Source organism: Tursiops truncatus, chromosome 10 (assembly GCF_011762595.2).
Source record: "Tursiops truncatus isolate mTurTru1 chromosome 10, mTurTru1.mat.Y, whole genome shotgun sequence".
Classification (NCBI taxonomy): Eukaryota; Metazoa; Chordata; class Mammalia; order Artiodactyla; family Delphinidae; genus Tursiops; species Tursiops truncatus.
Window position 1 is genome coordinate 71,604,105 of NC_047043.1, and position 16,977 is coordinate 71,621,081.

The window sequence follows — 16,977 nt, forward strand, 5'->3', positions numbered from 1 at the left end:
GATTTCCTCAAAAAAGCCAAGGGAGTTGCATTTGAGGATGACTTAATTTTTTTTTTTTTTTTTTTAGCATTTATGTGCCAGTTTTACACCAGGCCCTTTGTGAGGTGCTTTCTCGGCCCTGAGTCCATCGAGGCTTCCTGGGAACTAGTGGGAAAGGTGGTAATTTTCCTAATAAGGAAGCTGATGGTCAGATTCTTATTCCTGATCACACAGTGAGTAAATGAAGGACATGACCTCAAACCCAGCCCGCTGCCCCGCTCACATCTCACCACCTGCCTCAGCCCTGAAGGTGTCATGAGAAATGAGATGAGCCTTGGTACCAAGCCCCAGGATGAAGGACAAGGCGCCCGACTCCCAGGCCCACCCTGTGCACCCTGCTCAGGGTTCAGGGGGAGCTGACTTCTGCCATGCACACTCTTCACTGCCAGCCTCAGTGAGTCAGCCTCCAGATGACCTCACTGTCCTCAGTGGGCTGTTTGGCCGTCTGCTTCGTGTCACGAAGCCCCAGCCCCCATCACCTCTGGCACGAGGTTACTAGTATTTTCTTTGCCCAGCTCCTCAGATGTGGCCAGGATTGGAAAGGTCCCCTCTCCCCTAGCCCTCCACCTCTCAGCTTTCTGTTGCCAGGCTGCCTCTGCCCTCCAGCTGCTAAAAAAGACCAAGACTGAGAGGGCTGTTTCCCTGCTGCCACCATCTGGGTGGAGTGCCATCCACAGGGGTGCTCGGCCTGGGCGGTCCCCGTGTCCCGGCATCCCGTTGCCTGGGACAGAGGGATGGGCAGTGGGGGCCCGTGGCTTAGCAGACCATGGGCAGAGTGACCTGAAGTAATAGTTCTGTGTCTATGCCATGGCAAAGTGTCATTTTCAGAAAGGTTTGCATACTACTAGGTAGTGACCACATGTCAAAGATTTACTTAAGTCATTAATGTGGGAACCAGCAAAATGACAGGGCTGGTTGAAGAGATTTGAGAAAGTGACTGTATTAGTTTGCTGGGGCCGCCATAGCAAATTCCCACCAGCTGTGTGGTTTAAAACAATAGAAATTTATTCTCTCACAGCTCATGAGGCCAAAAGTCCAAAATCAAGGTTGTTAGCAGGATTGGTTTCTTCTGGAGGCTCTGAGGGAGACTCTCTTCCATGCCTCTCTCCCAGCTGCTGGTAGTTGCTGTCAATCCTTGGGGTTCCTTGGCTTGTAGACACATCACTCCAATATCTGCCTCTGTAATCTCATGGCCTCCTCCTGTGTTTATCTGTAGTTTACAAATCTCCCTCTCCTTATAAGGACACCAGTCTTTGGATTTAGAGCCATCCTAATCCAGTATGACCTCATTTTAACTTGATTACAACTGCAGAGAACATATTTCCAAATAAAGTCACATTCATAGGTACCAGATGTTAGGACTTGAACATCTCCTTTTGGGGGACACAGTTCAACTTGTAACAACAAAATTACCTAACTCATTTTCCATTACTCAGCATCACAGACCCCTGGCTTCTTGGGGCAGTTTGGGGTGCTAGAAAGAGCAGAGGCATGGGTAACTTTGGTGTCAGCTTTGATTGGTCTCAGGTGTTCCTGGATTGAGTGTAGGCCTATTAACAAGCCTCAGGGGAGAGCAAGGCATCTCCTTGGCAGAAGTCAGTACTGCAGGGGACATAAGGGGAGCTAACTTCCAGAGGTCAGCTCCCAGCCCCACGCCTCACTGCGTGGGGCTCTGAACATTCCTCACCTCTCTGGGCCTCAGTTTTCTCATCTGTGAAATGGGGGTGATAATGGTACCTGCTTCATAAGATAGTATTTGGTACTTATGAAGCTCTGAATAAATGTTCACTATTGTTATTATTAATTCTAGTCACTCGCACTCACAGACTCACAACTTTGCTCCTTTTGGGGTGAGAAAGGCTGTCCTACTGAATATACTGGAAAGTTCCCCTTCCCTCCTAGGCCTGGTCATTGCAGAAAAAAGAAATTTATGGTCTGCCTCCAGTCTCCAGAAAACACAGCAAGTTGCTGATTAGAATGAAGGAGGCCTGTCTGCTTTTCACCTGCCCAGGTGATTTGTAGGCAAAGGCCAGCCCAGCCCCCAGCCTTGCTTCCAAACTTGCCCTGCTTCTGGGACTGAGCTCTTCTCTGGGTGGTTGCTCTGGGTCTAGCGTGGAAGCTGATTTCCCTGGTCACTTTTAAGTTGGTGCAGCGGCAATTTCCTTTTCAGATGCTGGTGAACCACGGTGAGTTTAGCAGGGGGGTTTGGGGCCCAGAAGCTTTCCAAAAGGTTGGAAACAAGAGCCTTTCCAGCTAGAACTAGAACTGGCTGGGCCTGAGAGAGCAGGTTAGAGGCCTGGCCCTTGCTATCCAGGCTGCGGTGGGTGGGGGAAGACCTCTCTGCATTTAGCGAGCACCTCACACACTGGTCCTGGGAAGAGAGGAACTCCTGCCCTCTGCACCCAGATCCATACTCCCTCCTCGGGTGACCCCCAGGGGTAGCCAGCACATGGCCACTCCAGGCCCTGAGTAGTAGCCATTGCTGCTACTTTGTTTCTTTTGTTGTTGTTTTTTGGTTTTTTTATGAGTCTATTTATTTTTGTCTGCGTTGGGTCTTCGTTGCTGCGTGCAGGCTTTCTCTAGTTATGGCGAGCAGGGGCTACTCTTCGTTGCAATGGGCAGGCTTCTCATTGCAGTGGCTTCTCTTGTTGCGGAGCACGGGCTCTAGGCACGCGGGCTTCAGTGGTTGTGGCTCGCGGGCTCTAGAGTGCAGGCTCAGTAGTTGTGACGCACGGGCTTAGTTGCTCCACAGCAGGTGGGATCTTCCCCAACCAGTGATCGAACCCGTGTCCCCTGCATTGGTAGGCAGCCTCTTAACCACTGCACCACCAGGGAAGTCCTGTTTTTTTGTTTCTGTTTTTGTTTTTTTTTAATTAATTTATTTATTTGGCTGCACTGGGTCTTAGTTGCGGCATGCAGGATCTTTCGTTGCGGTGCACGGGCTTCTCTTCATTTGTGGCACGTGGGCTCCAGAGCACGTGGGCTTAGTTGCCCAGGGGCATGTGGGATCTTAGTTCCCTGAACAGGGATCGAACCTTCATTCCCTGCACTGGAAGGCAGATTCTTAACCACTGGACCACCAGGGAAGTCCCTCGCTGCTGCTACTTTGATTATTGTCTGTGAGATGAAGGCATGGGCTGGTAGGACCACAGAGGCCCCTCCCCACCCAGGCCTCTCTGACCCTAAGTTCATCTGGGAGTTCTCTGAGTTCAACCAAGAGGAATCAGGCCCCACACTCTCTAGGTCCCCTCGCAGACATACCTTTTTGCAAGTGTTCCCCTTTTTAGGCCTGGGAAAGAGCAGGGTCGTTCCTGGGCTTCTAACTTTTTTTTTTTTAAAGAGGTTGGTGATTTCTAGAAAAGGCAACATTATAGAGACAGAAAGCAGACCCGTAATTGCCTGGGGCTGGGAGCGGAATTGACTGCAGATGAGCAAATTGGGTAATGGAAGTGTTTGAAAACTGGCTTGTGTCGGTGGTTGAACCCCTGTATAAATTCACTCATCAAACAGTATTCTTCCTATGGGTGAATTGTATGCCATATAAATTACTCTTTGATAAAGCTGTTTAAAATGTGTATAGGGCTTCCCTGGTGGCGCAGTGGTTGAGAGTCTGCCTGCCGATGCAGGGGACACGGGTTCGTGCCCCGGTCTGGGAAGATCCCACATGCCGCGGAGCGGCTGGGCCCGTGAGCCATGGCCGCTGAGCCTGCGTGTCCAGAGCCTGTGCTCCGCAACGGGAGAGGCCACGACAGTGAGAGGCCCGTGTACCGCAAAAAGAAAAAAAAAAGTATATATACATATATATGTGTGTGTGTGTGTGTATATAATGAATTCTTTTAAAACCACAGTTGGTGTGGGATTACCACCTTCTCGTTAACTGTACAGAATGTCCTCAGTCAATGGCTGTGAATTTGAAAACAAGTGGAGGGGGAGCAGAATTGGAGGCCGGGTCTTTATGTGACCTAGGGCAGGTCCACAGTCTGTCTGGGCCTCGGTCCCCCCCCCGTGACATCCTGAGTTGACGTGCTTAGATGGTGAGAGGTGCCAGGGTGTTGGAGCCTCTGCTGTGACTCCCTTGCCTGGCTCTCTTGGTGCTGTGGGCTCTCCCATCGTACCAGGCGCCACTGTAAGCTTTGCCTTTGCCACAGAGCACCTCTGCCTTCCTGTCTTTGTGCAGGGAATTTCCTCCCTCCAGCCCCAAGGAGCAAACACGCGGTCAGGAACAATTGGAAAATCTGGGTTAGGCTGGCCTCATTTCCCCCTAAGCCTGGCCCTTTCCCTTGACTTGGACCAGAGATGCAACCCAGAGAAAACCCCCTCACAGATCGAATGGCTTAAGCACCTACTGGGCATTTATATACTTTGCAGGCTTTCCTCTCTCCTGGCAGTCCTGACAGGTGGCCTTACATGAGATCAGAGATACAGAGACACTTGCCTAAGGTCATAGAGCCGCTAAGTGCTGAGTTTTCTGCTCCTTCCACTAGAAGCCACTTCCTGGAAGGAGTCCAGGCTGCTTGCTCAGGTGGAAGCTGAATGAATTGGTGTTGTCAGCTTGTTTGGTAATTGCCTGTGTCCCTCTCCTGTGCCTCCATCATTCTCGTCAGAATGCCAGGATGGCTCAAGTGCCACCTCCTCTAGGAAGCCTTCCCTCAAACCTCTACCCACTCACCCAGAAAGTTATGATACCCACTTCCTCTGAGTGCCAGCAGCCAAGAGCCAGAAGCACGACAAGTTCCTTTCCAGAAACTGTGAGTAGCTCCATCTGGAGCATGACAAGAACGAGGCCTTGGCAGTCGGAAGAAAACCTGGCCTCTCCCCAAAGGGCAGTGGGAGCTACAGCAGGGGTGGGACAAGCAGATGTGGCTTAAAAGAGGGTGGTTCTAGCTGCTGGGTGGAGGATAGTTGGATCAGAGTGGAGCCAGGTGGGAGGCTGGGGGCCACTGAGGAGGCTGCAGCCTGAGCCCCTCCCAGAGGCGTGCTCCAGTGGGAGGGCGTGGCCCCGCCCCTCCCTTCACCTTTGTCCTCCTTCTTCACCCTGTTCCCGTCCCCTGTCCCATTCCCTGGGCCCCAGAAGTGCATGCTTATCTGATAAACTCCAGGGAGTACTCCACTGAGTGCCCAGCTGCTCCTACCAGAGTTTTGGGCTGGTTCCTTCTGGAAATGATGCCGAAGGGCTGAATGGCAGACCCTCGGGGCAGCATGAAGAGAAGGGGAAGTGGAGGGGCTCTGAGCTCCCAGGTGGGGCTGGGAACAGTCCGTAGACCAAGGGAGAGCTGTGAAACGGCTACTCCTGGCTGACTCAGACCCTCCTGCCCTTCTTATCAGGCCTGAGGAGCGATAAGGGGCCAGTTCCTGGACTGCGGGTTCTAGGCCTTTGTTGGGGGTGGCCAGGAAGTGACCTGTGGGTTTTGCTGCGCCTTAAGGAGTGGGGCTGACTCACAAGGGTGGGGGTCTGGGTGTGTCGGGTCCACGGGGTGGGAGGCCGGTGCGAACACGCCAGGCCCTTCCCTGGTGGGAGAGGGTCCGGCCTTCACACCCACCTCCTGACAGCTGGCCACAGACAGAGGAGTCCTTGCCCTGCTAGCTTAGCATGGGAGGGGTGGCCCAGGGCGTCTCCTCTATTTTTCAAGCAGAAAATATTTCCAGAATATTATTATTCCCCCAAGGTGTTGACTATTTGCTAAGTGCCAGACACTAGACTAAGGGCTTTGCCTGTACTGTTTCCTTTAATCTTTACTCCAATAAAACCCCTGGGCGGTTGGTGTTTCCACTCTCCACGTTTTGCAGATGAGGAAACTGAGGTTCAGAGAGAGGAAGTGAATTGCTCAGATTTATGCAGCCAGGAAGCTGCAGATTCGGGATTCAAGCTGGGTCCAAAATTCAGAGACAGCTCTCTTGAAAAACCAAAATAGGTCGGGCAGGGAATGGGCATCAGGAGTTTTGTGAACCCCCGGGAGCCATCCATAGCTTACATCCAGTCCTCAAAGGAGCCACAGAAGACATCTGCCCCGGGGGGTCCTTCCTAGCAAGGTGGACAGGGTTCTTCCCCAGCCCAGTCTGTTCGTCTGTGTGATGTGGTGAGAGACTGGCTCAGGTGTTTGCCACAAGCTAGACGGGGAGGTGAGCAGCCCTAGGTCATAAATGAGCAGTTGGGTGACTCTGCTGTGGGGCAGGCCAGTCTTCCAGACTCTTAGAAGTGGGAGGAGGCGGGGTGCTTGGAGATGAGATAAAAGAACAGGAAATTCCCAGCCCAGTGGGAGAGACAAGGCCCTATTAGTCAAGACAGAAAAGCAATTCCAAAAAAGGGAAGGTTCTGATCTGTGTCACTGTCTATGTGTCAGGCCTCTGCCCCTCAGCATTTCTTAGTCAGGTTTGACGTTGAGCTCTGCTTGCGTGCTGGACGCCTCAGGCTCATGTCCTGCCAGCTCTCTGGCCCTGGTGGAAGGAGAGTCTCTGGCGGAAAAGTCCCAGAGCAAATTCTGACTGGCTTAGCTGGAGTCACGTGCCTCCCTGAACAACATCCCAGTGGTCTGGGCTGGGGTTTTATGATTGGCCAAGCCTTGTCTCCCATGCTCATCCTCACCCTGGGTCTTCCTGTGGGGCCACAACAGCAGCAGAACCATACAGAGTGGGTGGGAGGTAGAAGGGGAGATGGAGGCAGGCAAAAGCCAGGCGACCCCAGCGGCTAGCTGCCCACCCATCTACCCTTTCCACACAGGGGCTCTTCCGGGCCATGCCTGTCTGGCCAAGGATGCTAGAGGGTTATCAACAGGGAGGGGCCACTGAGTGTCTTAGTTAAGTCAGAGATGTTCAACCTCAGTACCACTGACTTTTTTATTTTTTATTTTTTATTGCCTCACTGTGTGGCATGCGGGAACTTAGTTCCCCGACCACAGATCAAACCCGTGCCTCCTGCATCGGGAGCATGTTGGGAGCATGGAGTCTTAACCACTGGGCGGCCAGGGAAGTCCCACTATTGAGATTTGAGGCCAGATAATTCTTTGTTGCTGGGGACTGTTCTGTGCACTCTAGGATGTTTAGCAGCCTCTCTACCTGCTAGAATCATTAGCATCTTTCCCATCTGTCACTTGGACAATCAAAAACGCCTCCTGACCTTGCCGAATGTCCCTGGGGGAATTGCCCCTGGTTGGGAACTACTGACTTAGATGATCCCAAAGGAGATCTTGAGGTGAGGACCTCGGGAAGCTGGGAAGTGGACGGGGAGAAGACGTTGATGCTGAGTGTGTTAAAGAGCAGGTTATCACTGTGGGGCTTAGTCCTGAAACTGAGTCCCCCTAAAACGGAGTTCCTCTGCTGAGTTTATGATTAACCTCTCTATCCAAAACTTTATTCTCTTTTTTTGTCCTGCCCCCATTCTCCTCAGAATTGAGGCATATCAAAGAAAAGGGGGGACTGAGACCAAGTAGGACTCTGCAGGGCCTTCCAGATACACAAGCCCCTCCGTGTCCCCTGTTTCTTGTTTATAGAGAAAGCTTTAGTCTCTAGACCTTCCCTGAGTTCCAAATGGCAGGCACAAGAAGTTAACAATTAGGGAAGTGAGGGACCAGAGGAACAAAGGAAAAACAGTCAATCAACAAAAGTAATGCTAGGGACTTCCCTGGTGGTCCAGTGCTTAAGAATCCGCCTTCCAATGCAGGGGATGCGGGTTCGATCCCTGGTCGGGGAACTAAGATCCCACATGCCACGGAGCAACTAAGCCTGTGCGCCACAACTACTGAGCTCAGGCACGTCAACTAGAGCCCACGCGCCACAAACTACAGAGTCCACATGCCACAACTAGAGAGAGAAAAGCCACATGCCACAACTAGAGAGTGAAAACCCACACGCCACAACTAGAAAGAAGCCCACGTGCTGCAACAAAAACCTGATGCAGCCAAATAAATGTTAAAAAAAAAAAAAGAAAGAAAAGTAATGCTAGCTTAAATGATAGCTCAGTGATAAAACAGAGTCCTAGTTCCTCCTCAGGGGCTACACATAGCAATCTGACACGTATCTGAGTTGTTCTGCAGAAACTAAGACCCCCCTCGCAGGTGGAGGATGGTGACTACATGCTGAGCACAAGCACTCAGACCCCAGACAGGTTGGAACCAGAAGCTTGACGATTGGGACTCCTGAAGCATCACCTGTTACCTCACCACCAAATAGAAGAAAGTCTGTGAGCTGATCACACACCCTGCAGCCCTCACCCCTAACGTTGCCTTTAAAAACCCTTCCCTGAAAGCCATCAGGGAGTTCGGGTCCTTTGTTTGCTGCATGTTGGGTGAGCAGACCTGAGTGTGGTCTGGTTACAGCCCTACAGGGGAACACTGGGAAATGGTATGGAACAGGCGACTCAGGAACCAGGGAGCTGGAGTATTTAGGCATCTGCCGTCAGTGCCCTTGAGGACACTGGGATGGAGCAGGTGTTAGTTCCAGGGCATGTCAGGCCTGCTGTGTGACACAGGGTGGCCCCTAACAACTCAGAGAAAGCAGGTGCTGCCAGTTGAAAGTTGGGCAGTGGTGAGGGACAAGCGGATATGGGAGCACACTCAGTAACCCTGGACAGAGTTTCCTGTTCCTTCTTGCCTTGTTTTTCCTCTTCTAGCTGACATAACCAGGCCAGGATCTGCTTCTGAGGAGGGTCTGTGGGCCGGCCATGCCTTCAGACCTCTTCTGGGAGCTTCTTTACGCCCAGGTCCCCATGCTTAGTATTGTCTTTCCTACTGCTCCAGCCCCATCGGTCAGTTAGAATCCTGATCCTGCTATGTCCAAGCTGTGTGACCTCAGGCAGATTTCTTAAGCTTTCTGGGCTTGGATTACTCATATAAAATGGGGCTAATGACATCTGATACATGCTTTCAGGGTTATGAAACTGAAAAGAATAATGTGATAGACACGAAGCTAACATCACTGTCCCTCCTCCCATGAGGAATCTGGGTGTAAGCTTCCCCAAAGGTACTGAATGAAAGCAGGGCTGGCAAGCACTGCTCAGGGCAGGGTGGCCATTCAGAGGAAGACTGATTCAGCGGACATGCTAGACAGGGAGTCAGGAGCCCTGCGTATAGCTGTTGGCTGATTACAGCACCTGAGGCAGTTGTCCCAGCCCGAGTGTTGTGGTCCGCACCCACTGATTCCTCATCTGAGCCCTGGGGAAGCTGACGGTGCAGCCTGAGGGCCCTTTGTCAGGCTTCCCACTGTATGACCTGGGACAGCTCCTCCACCTCTCTGTGCTTTTTCCTTTCTGAAAAATGGAGATAACATGGCCAAAGCTGAATGAGATCATCACAAAATCTAACACTTATTAAGTCCCTGCTGTATGCATGTTTATGTGACTGAATCATGAATCTCTTATCCCCATTCTGCAGAGGCCTCAACCGAGGCTCAGAAGAGGTACACTGTCCGGCTCCTCCCAGGCACTTGAGAGTCCACTCTCTGTACCCTGAGGCATCGCCCACCCCGCCCAGCACAGTACCTGGTCCCATCAACCAGCTCCCATTCCTGAGTGCTCACTAGCTGTCAGGCACTTTTTTTTTTTTAATGAAATATTTTCATTTCAAAAAGTTATGTATTGGCTTCCCTGGTGGCGCAGTGGTTAAGAATCCGCCTGCCAATGCAGGAGACACAGGTTCGAGCCCTGGTCCGGGAAGATCCGACATGCCGTGGAGCAACTAAGCCTGTGCGCCACAACTACTGAAGCCCGCATGCCTAGAGCCCATGCGCCACAACAAGAGAAGCCACTGCAATGAGAAGCCCGCGCACCGCAACAAAGAGTAGCCCCGCTCACCGCAACTAGAGAAAGCCCGCGTGCAGCAATAAAGACCCAATGCAGCCAAAAATAAATAAATAAAAATTCAAAAAAAAAAACTTATGTATTGAAGGCATCCTAAAACTTTAAACTGGATCCTGGACATCTAAGCCTACGGAACAGACAAATAAATACGCAAATCTGCCCCACGCCCTGGGGCTAGCACTGGTTGTTGGACACTGGAGGGAGGGTGTCCTAGTGCAGAAGAGTCTCTGAAGTCATATAAATATAGAATACTTTATAGTAGTAGGTCAGCATTAAATACTAGTCACTGAACTTTCATAAGTTGTCTCATAGACTGAAAAATTTGTGTACATCCAATGCATAGAGATAGTCCCTCCCCGGCTGGCCCAGCCTGTCAGTGTACAGACATGTGAGTGATGGGAGCTTCACAGCCCAGACAAGTCCGCAGGCCTTGTCTCCGAATCCTCCCAGAAATACTGCAGAGTCAGTAATATTAACACCCCCATTCTAGAAAAGGGGAAACTGAGGCTCAACAGGGTGAGCTGACATCATGCCTGTGAATGACAGATCTAGGGCTTGAACTCAGTGCTACACAAGTAATCAGGCAGCATGAATGGACCAGTCCTGGATCCAGGCCAGCTAAGGAGGAGCCAGTGGTCTCAGCATGGAGGAGACACCCTCTCTGTCAGGATCTGAGACTTGGTGGCTGTCCTTGCCCAGAGAACACCCAGCAGCTGGGCTGGGTGTCTGCACTCCGGGAGGCTCCAGGCTTTGTGTTCCCCTGACTCAGGCTCAGGAGAGAGGCTGGGGCCAAGGTCTGACCTGAAGTGCCAGCTGGGCCAGCCAGGAAGGGGCAAAGCAGACTGTGGGCAAGGGCACCACCTCCCTGCGAAATCTGCCTCCTGCTGTCTCTGGAAGGCAGCTGCGCCGTTAGATCCTGGTTGAAGCCCTGGAAGAGGTTTATGGGTTTGTTACCACCTCTGTGAAGCCCTCCTGGACTGTCCTATGGGCCAAGCCCCTCCATTCTGCTCCTACTGTCACTTAAAGTACCCAGCTTGCACTGAAATCATCTGTGGCCATTATATGGATTTTTAAGCTGCTCCCTCCTCATCCTGCCTTCCAGGAAACGCAGAACCCCGGGCCGAGCTCGCCTCTTCTAGCCTGAGGGTGGAGTGGGAGGAGTGGGTAGGGGAGTGGTGGGTAGGGGTGGTGGTAACAGGAGCTGGCATGGGACCAGCGCGCCCTGACCTCATCACATTCTTGGAGCCAGGGAGGGGGTGGGCCATCCCTCTTCCAGCCTCCCAGAGTCTGCTGCTGTGGCTTGCGGGTGGGCTTCCAGACAGGAGAAGGGCCCCAAGGACCCACTGTCTGCTTCCATTTGGGAAGGAGAGTAGCACAAACCTCAATTCAAGTCCCCACTCTGCCTTGTTATCTAAGCTATCTGAGCTCAGTTCCCATCTATGAAATGGAGATAACAATGATACCTAATTCCTAGGGTTGCCTTGAGGATTAAATGAGATATTTTAATCTTTTGCATAGTTCCTGGGGCATTCTTTTTGCTCAGTAAATATTAGCTACCCGGAAAGCTAAAGTATTTAAAGACCAAGGGTTCCTTCCTTTGGCAGTGGGGGCACCCAGCACCAGAAGAGTCGGGAGAGGCAGGTAGTGGCCCAGCGCAGGCTCTGGAGACAGGGAGCAGCATGGTGCTGTCTGAGGGCTAGCAGAGCCAGTGGGTGAGGGTACAGGCTTTGTAGCCAGACTGTCTGGATTCAAATCCCAGCTCCACCTGTTACTGTAATGTTGGGCCAACCACTTAATAACCACTTCTGTGGATCTCAGTTTCCCCCTCTGTAAAATGGGGGAAATAATACCAGCTTTCCAGGTTATCATAAGAATTAAATAACTCCTACATAAAGCACTTAGAACACTGCCTGGAACACACTATGTCTGGCCATTATTGTCTATATTATTTGAGTCTGTCCAGAGTCGTCCTCATCCATCCCCAGTCATAATAATAACTTCAACAGCCACAGTTAATTGTCCTCTCGTTTATACATTCTCTCAACAAACCCATGACACCATTCTCACCTTCTAGGTGGGCACAGTGAGGCTCAGGAAGTCTGGGTAAGGTGCCCAAGATCACACTGGTAGAGACAGGATTTGAACTCAGGTCTCTGACTCCAGAGCCCACACACTTAGCCATTTACTAAGCTGCACTTTTATGGGAACTGCAGGGGGCTGGACACCCAACTCATCAACCCTCATAAACAAATAGACCTTGAGGCAGTGGCCCAGCAAACACTGACTGTACTATTGTCCGGGTGCTGTGAGTGTTTAGAGAGAGGGTCCAGATGTAGCCTTGGCCCCGAGGACCAGGTAGGACTTGGAGTGGAGCATTAGGAGGGCTGTGGTTTCAGGTGGGAGCAAAGGTGTGGAGGAGGGGCCAGGCAGGGCACAGGTGGGGCCACAGCAAGAGGCGTGGCTGGGGATAAAGTCAGAGGCAGGGGAGGGGGCTGGCCAGCCTCCAAGTGGAGTTCCAGCACAAAGCAAAAGGCTGAGGCCCAGGGCAGCCTCAAAAGCCCTACTGTCCCTGCCCCTCAAAATCCCAGCACTGGAGACGCAAGGACATAACAGATGCCCTGCTCAGACTCAGACTAGAACAGGGATCAAGGAGAATGGCCAGGGCGCCTCAGCCCTGCTTTCTGGGTTTGTTCTCTCGGCGTGAACACACCCAACATGGCAGCTGGCACCCAGGGCACACCCAGCGCATGCTCCCTGCCTTCCTCCCTGGCGCAGGAGATGGAGTGGAACCCAGTCCTGACACAGGACTCCCTCCAAAAACAAATCCAACCCACCATCAGCAACGAAGAATTTATTGGCGGTTTCTTAGGAATTTAAAAGGCAAGTTTCCTAGTAGAGCAAGACTTCCTGAAAATCCTACCTCCCATTGTAGCTCCTTCTCTAGGAGCTGTTTTCCTGAGACCACAGCTTCACATCTCCTCTCCTCTGCAACTCCAGCCACTCCTCTCCTTGCCCTCAAAATCCCAGTTGGCCTGTAGCCTTCGCACATGTACACCGAGTGCCATTAGCAGGACAGGCTACATCGTTTGGCAGGGCCTGGTGTAAAATGAAAATGTAGGGTTCAGAGAGTATGGAGAATTTCAAGATGGTGACAGCAGAGTATTAAATTAAGTGCCTGGCCCTTCCAAGCACACAACCCTGTCGACTGCAAGGGCAGCACGCCCATGGAGCTGACCCTGGCCTTTAGTGTGTGCCCTGCATGGACTAGAACGTCAAGTTTCATGAATTTCAAAGCTAAAATCAGGGGCTTCCCTGGTGGCACTGTGGTTAAGAATCTGCCTGCCAATGCAGGGGACACAGGTTCGAGCCCTGGTCCGGGAAGATCCCACATGCCACAGAGCAACTAAGCCCATGCACCACAACTACTGAGCCTGCACTCTGAAGCCTGCGAGCCACAACTACTGAAGCCAGTGAGCCACAACTCCCAAACACTGCGCGCCTAGAGCCCGTGCTCCGCAACAAGAGAAGACACCGCAATGAGAAGCCCAGGCGCAGCAACAAAGACCCAATGCAGCCAGAACTAAACCAATGAATTTATTTTAAAAAATAAATAAGTAAAAATAAAGCTAAAATCTGAGATTCCACCACCACCACCACCCCCACCAAAAGAAAATCATATTTCGAAGACGGCTGCTCTGGGCTATACCCAGCCCACCCTCAACTCTCAACTGCTCACTTTCCAGGCTGCGTTTATTCCCCCAGTAGAAAAGTTTGAGGTCTTATATTCGAACTGATGATACCTTTTGCAAAGTGCTTTCATATGTTCTTTACGAGAGAGAAGTTATCATCTCATTTTATGGTTAGGCAAACTGAGATTCAGAAACTCTGCACTCGAGAGCTGGCATCTTGCTGGCCAGTAGCATATGTGGCACCAAAACAATAGGCTCCAGACCCCCTCAGCCTGAAGCCATTTCCCCCGGAGAAAACATCTGGACACCATCTAAGGTGAATGAACAAATGCAAACCTCAACACCAAGGGAATTAATTTTATTTATATGGTAACCGCAATTGCTCGTGTTGAAACAGCCTCAGCCAACCCCAGACAAACACCAGGCCTGAATCAGACCTCCATCAGCAGAAGTGCTGATGGAAATGTGGGAAATGGCCCCATCCTTCCGACTCATAACACGCAGTGCTCCTGCAACCACAGACCGAAGAAGGAAAACGGGGACCCAAGCTCCTATTCCAAAAGGGTATAGTAGGGCTATTTGTTTTGTTTTACTCCTCATTAAAACTTGAGAAATCTTTATTTTTTTAAGTGAACTTTTAATTTTGGAATCATTTTAGATTTACAGAAAAGGTGTAATGATAATGTGGAGAGTTCCTTCATCCAGTTCCCCATTATTAACGTTTTATTACCGTGTGAATTTGTCACAGCCAAGAAACGGACGCTGGCACTCAGCTATTAACTAAACTCCAGACTTGATTTGGGTTTCACCTGGAGTTTTCCACTAATGTCCTCTTTCTGTTCCAAGACTCAATCCAGGGAAGCACATGGCATTTACTTATCATGGCTCCCCTTTAGTCTGTGACAGTTTCTCCCTGTTTTTCAAGACATGGACAGTCTTGGGAATTCCCTGGTGGTCCAGTGGTTAGGACTCCACGCTTCCACTGCTGAGGGCCCGGGTTCAATCCCTGGTTGGGGAACTGAGATCCCGCAAGCTGCACTGCCAAAAAAAGACATGGATGGTCTTGAGGAGGAATGGCAGGTCTCCTGTCCAATGCCCACCAGTCTGTGTGGTTTTCTCCCCAGTAGACCTGGGTTATAAGCTTTTAGAGAGAACACCATAGAGGTGAAGTGCCCTTCTCATCACATCCTATCAGGAGTCCATGGCACCGACATGACGCCGCTGGTGAGATTCACCTTGAGCTTGTGGTTAAGGTGGTGTCTGTCAGGCTTCTCTACTGTGAAGTTACTATTTTTTTCACTTTCCAAACTCTACTCTTTGGAAGTGAGTCTGTAAGTCTAAACCACCCTCAAGTGGGACAGGGCAGGAAACCTTGATATTTTTCATGTTAATTTAATTATCTTTTTTTTAAAAATCCTGGTTTAAAGTGCAAAAGATACCAAAGGATCCAAGGCAAAAATTTTCTCCCCATCTCTATCCCTGAAAGGAGCAATGTTACCATTTCCTCACGAATCATTCCAGAGGTATTTTATATGCAGACAGGTAAATATACGTACTTTGCTCCACCCTTTTTACACAAAGGTAACACGCTGGCCACACTATTCTACACCCAAGCATAGTGAGACCTTGTAAAGCACACAAGTTGTCTGACATGATGGATGATTAAATAAATTACGTTACTGCAGAGCAAGGGCCTGGCCACAGCTACCAGCAGTTACACAGGTAAATAGTATCTGTTCTCATGAAAAGGTAATAGGTCAAATGAAAATAAAATCAAGCGCAGAGTACATCTGATTTCTATTGGTGAACGCTATCTTTCAGGAGGATAAATTTCAGAAGAGGTCACAGGAGACCAAATGCCTGAGATAAAACAGAAGGCTAGTGAGTATAATGTTTTGCTCTATATAAAAGGAAAATAAAAAGATGGGGCTGTGAGCTTTGGGGGAATGCCAACTCGAGGATCCCGAAGCCAGCCACTGGTGGATGGCAAGACCTTGTCACTCTTTTCCTAGTCAGGGAGGGAAGGGCTGTTTGACTTTCTAGAATCTGTCTGCCTGGATGGAGGGTGGTTGCAGTTAATTGCCTTGTGGAAATAAGAGTAGAGCAAACACCCCACCCAGGGTGGGGACGGGATGTAGATTCCTCAGGCCTGAACTGTCAGGCTCCAGGCCACACATGTGTGGATGCCCCACAGCCCAGCAATATCCACAGCCTGCAGGATGAAGTGCTGCCTTTCAGCCTGGCGCCTGTTCATTCATTCATTCATTCATTCATCCATTTACCCATTCAATCATTTATCCATTCTCCCATCCATCCACCCATCCACCCATCCATCTATCTATCATTCATCCATCCATCCATTCATCCATTCTCCTTCCTACTCGTTTGTTTCCTTTATTCACTCAGCATTTATTATGTGGCTGATCGTTTGCCAGATACAGGGATACAGCTGTGGCTGAGATGGACCCAGGCCCCTTCTCGTAGAGTGTACAGTCTGGTCCAGAACTAACCCAGTTTGGGGAGTGCATCAAAATCTTGGGCATTTTAGGATCACAGGGGACTTCCCTGGGGTTCCAGTTGTTGGGACTCCGCACTTCCGCTGCAGGGGGCACTGGTTCGATCCCTGGTCGGAGAACTAGGATCCTGCCTGCTGCGTGGTGCAGCCAAAAAAAAAAAAAAAAAAAAAAAATCACAGAAGAAGGAACTAAGCCGGCCTGTGGGGCAGAGCTGCTTCGTGGAGGAGGTGACAACTTGGCTCAGTGGGTGCTAGTCAGGCTTGGGAGGCCTGAAGGGAGAAAAGGGAAATTTCAGATGAAGGAACAAGAAAAGGCCCACAGACCGGTACTAGCACCCAGTAACCAAGCCCTTGCCTCAGTCTGGACCCTGTGCCAGGCTCTTAGCAGTCAGAACTTCACTTCAGCCCACAGGAGCCGTTTGATGGAGATAGTATGATCTCCATTTTTTCTAGCTTCATTGAGATGTTATTGACATACAACATGTAAGTTTAAGGTGTCCAGTGTAATGAAGGATTACTACAGGAAGGTCAGTTAACACCCCCATCCTCTCACATAATTACCACTTTCTTGTGGTTATAACATTTAAGATCTACTCTCTTAACTTTCAAGTATCTAATACAGTATTGTTAATTACAGCCACCATGCTGTGCATTAGGTCCCCAGAACTTACTCACCATAAGGCTGGAAACGTGTCCCCTTTGACCAACATCTCCCCATTTCCCTCACTCTCCAGCCCTAGCAACCACCAATCTACTTTCTATTTCAATGAGTTCAGCTTTTTACATTCCACATGCAAGTGAGAACATACAGTATTTGTCTCTGTCTGCCTTATTTCACTTATTATAATGCCTTCAAGGTCCATCCATATTGTTGCAAAAGGCAGGATTTCCTTTTGTTTTATGGCTGAATAATATCTTAATCCAGTCATCCACTGATGGCACTT

At 50.4% G+C, this 16,977-nt stretch overlaps 1 long non-coding RNA gene across 4 annotated transcripts in view; it reads left to right on the forward strand.

The window, feature by feature from the left end:
* Positions 1–805: 805 nt before the first annotated feature.
* The window catches only part of LOC141279779 (uncharacterized), a 28,058-nt gene continuing 11,886 nt past the window's right edge, over positions 806–16,977 (forward strand). For 2 of the 4 annotated variants that reach the window (XR_012334654.1, XR_012334657.1), the window contains exon 1: positions 806–4,787. This is a non-coding gene — a long non-coding RNA (uncharacterized lncRNA). The remainder of the gene's footprint in view (positions 4,788–16,977) is intronic. The other 2 variants (XR_012334655.1, XR_012334656.1) reach the window with 2 other exon arrangements.